Genomic DNA, 3,742 nt, shown 5'->3' on the forward strand with positions numbered 1-3,742 from the left:
TTGCAATTAGTTGTGATTAGGAGACTTAAAACATTTTTACGAAATGGGGAACTGCACTCCAATCTGTGCAGTCTCGGGGCTGTCAAGGACAACTCCAAACACGAATTGATTAATTATGCAAATCCTGAGTAATAATTATGAAAAATAAAAGCTGACACAGGTTATAGACAATTGTGGAAAATGAAATATAAACTGGTATAATCAAAAGCAAGCAAGTCTATCGATTAAAAAGACTCGCAAAGGACTCAGTCACAAGTGTTCGAAAATAAGCAAAAAAAAGTTTATGATGTGAAAGAGGATTATAATTGGAAGAGAATTGTAACAGCAATGTATTATGAATGCAGAAATAAAACAGAAAGTACTGTAAATGTGCAGCAAGTCATTTAGAATCTGAATAAGAAAGATAGGCTACAATTTTGGAAAAGTGATCTTTCTCTTTCAGGCACTGACTGTACCGGTCCAGCAATTTCTGCTGTTAATTGACATTTCCATGATTAGGTGATCTTTGAATCATATGAATCCAAGTATTTCATACCATAAATACTTATAAAATGAAGTAAAAGCAATCAAATACAGCGTAATCAGGTGGTATGTGACAAAGGCTCAATGACGTTATCTGTCTTCTCTGCTTTTCAATTAAGAGCAAACAATCCGAAGCTGTAAAAAACCCCACAGGTTTTGGAATGGCAGTATGAATAATACTCATTTGTTGGTGCGCAATTCTTCACCATCTCTTTTAACAAATTAACTATATAAGGTATTTTACAGGAAAGATGTGATTGCACGAGAGAGGGTACAGAGGAGATTTACGAGGATGTTGCCAGGACTGGGGAATTTTAGCTATGAGGAAAGATTGGAGAGGCTGGGGTTGTTTTCTTTGGAACAGAGGAGGCTGAGGGGAGACTTAATTGAGGTGTGTAAAATTATGAGGGGCCTAGAGTGGATAGGAAGGACCTATTTCCCCTAGCAGAGAGGTCAATAACCAGGGGGCAGAGATTTAAAGCAATTGGTAGAAGGATTAGAGGGGAGTTGAGGAGAACTTTTTTCACCCAGAGGGTGGTGGGGGTCTGGAACTCACTGCCTGAAAGGGTGGGAGAGGCAGAAACCCTCATCACATTTAAAAAGTACTTGGATATGCGCTTGAAGTGCCGTAACCTACAGGGCTACGGACCGAGAGCTGGAAAGTGGGATTAGGGTGGAGAGCTCTTTGTCGGCCGGCACAGACACGATGGGCCGAATGGCCTCCTTCCGTGCCGTAAATTTCTATGTTTCTATGATTTTCCAAGTCCTCACAAGGTATTTCATTTTCTGCAAGCATGTATTGGAAAATCGCAGATGCCCTGCCCACAATATTCTGATATGAGCTCCCAGCAGGTATCGTACCTCACCACAGGCAAGGACGTGGAAAACCTACTTGAACAGCAGAGTAAGGAACTGCACTTGAACGCATTAACTGTTAAAGCATTTGCTACGCTAAGATCCGCAGAGTAAAATTCCAAGGCCATTGACTGTGGCAAACAATACTGAGTCCAACCCAAGGAACGCATTTTCCTTTTAATTTCAAATCAGGACTCACACACAGTAACAAGGGAGCTTAGACTCTGGGTTACTGGTGGAAGAACAAAGGGGGACAGCAGAAGAACTTTTTTCATGTAGAAGTTTATTAGAACTTTACCACAATTGAGACAACGACTATAACTAAAATTAAAGGGCCGTGGGTTAAGTATTGGAAAAGGAACATAAAAGGATATGGAGAAGAGCAGAGAAATGGGATTGAGGATACACCTGGTCCCCACACTGTACCTACATTGATGTCTGCTATTATATTGTGTCACACCTTTGTGGAGTGTATTGGAATTCCATTCCTGTTAACTACCATATTGACCCTATTGAAAGTGTTCAATTTTAATGTGTTATTGCTAGGAAATGCTCAATGCCTTTCCAGGAAACACAGTTCCTTATATAGCTGTATAATTCACAAAGATGTCAGCCTTTGCTCAGTTGTAGCACTCTCACATCCGAATCAGAATATCACAGGTTCAAGCCCCATTGCAGATTCTTGAGCACATAATCTAGGTTGACACTTAAGTGCAGTATTGAGAGTGCTGCAAATATATAAAAAGGAGTAGGCCATTCAGTCCCTCCAGCCTGTTCTGCTACTGTCTAACCCGAATCAAGCACAAAGAAAGACTTCATTTCTGTAGCGCCTTTCACAACCTCAGGATGTTCCAAAGCACTTCACAGCCAATAAGGTACTTTTGAAGTGTAGTCACTGTTGTAATGCGGGAAACATGGCAACCAATTTGCACACAGCAAGCTCCCACGAACAGCAATGTGATAATGACCAGATAATCTGTTTTTGTTGTGTTGATTGAGGGATAAATATTGGCCAGGACACTGGGGAGAACTCCCCTGCTCTTCTTCAAAGTAGTGCAATGGGATCTTTTACGTCCACTCTGAGAGGGCAGATGGGGCCTCGGTTTAACATCTCATCTGAAAGACGGCACCTCCGACAGTGCAGCATTCCCTCAGTACTGCACTGGGAGCGTCAGCCTAGATTTTTGTGCTCAAGTCTCTGGAGTGGGACTTGAACCCACAACCTTCTGACTCCAAGGCAAGGGTGCTGCCCACTGAGCCACGGATGATACTTTGCTTTGGAGTCAGTTCAGGCCTTCACACCTGATTTGCGCTCCAAGTTTCATGTATGACTAAACCGTGAGACAAATTGTTGGGCCAAAGTATGGGAAGTTTTGCTGTGCATCTAATTGGGAGGGCTTGATGAGGAGACTGGGTGGAAAAATAGAAAGTGTTCCATTCCCCAAGGCTAACAATCCTCACTTGGGTGAATACAAAATCCACTCAGAAAAAGTAATTAAAAATAAATACCAGTAACACATAATGTACAACAGCATCTTGGATCAGTAAATAGTTCCGAGCCAATCATGGGTATGTCACAGATAGTATATTGTTTTGCACACAGTATGAATAAAATACAACTATAAATATACTTGCAAAACATACATTATAAAAAATGTAATGCATACTATGTGATATATGAAAAATTAATAAACATACATAAATCTAGTATGCATAATGCAAAAAAGATATATTGTACATATTGAAATGCATAACAATCTCCTAATGAGATATTGAGATACATGCTAAAGCCACCAAATTAAATGCATAATGCATTAAAATCTAAAATAATTTTAAATGAACTACATTAAAAATACTTTAAGAGCGGTAGCACTGAAATCCCAGTTTATTCCCATCTCTTGCACAATACTTAGGCTGTCATTGCCCTGCACTATTCCTCATTATTGATTTTTTTCCCCAATTTGACCCTGTTATGTTCACTTAACAACATTTCCCTTCTTTCAATCTTTCCTTATTTTAGAAAGATTTCCCCAGAACAATTTTCACTCCACACGTCCAATTATATCACTCTCGTTACTAACTCTGATTGCCATGGTTCTATGTGCTTGATTGTTCAATAACAACAACAACATATTGCATTTATATAGCGCCTTTAACATAGTAAAACGACCCAAGGCACTTCACAGGAGAGATTATCAAACAAAATCTGACACCAAGCCACGGAAGGAGATATTAGGGCGGGTGACCAAAAGCTTGGTCAAAGAGGTAGGTTTTAAGGAGTGTCTTAAAGGAGGAAAGAGTGGTAGAGAGGTGGAGAGGTTTAGGGAGGGAATTCCAGAGCTTAGGCCTTAGGCAGCAGAAGGCA

This window comes from Somniosus microcephalus, chromosome 29, assembly GCF_052327205.1.
Source record: "Somniosus microcephalus isolate GS21.2 chromosome 29, FLI_Smic_1.0, whole genome shotgun sequence".
Classification (NCBI taxonomy): domain Eukaryota; kingdom Metazoa; phylum Chordata; class Chondrichthyes; order Squaliformes; family Somniosidae; genus Somniosus; species Somniosus microcephalus.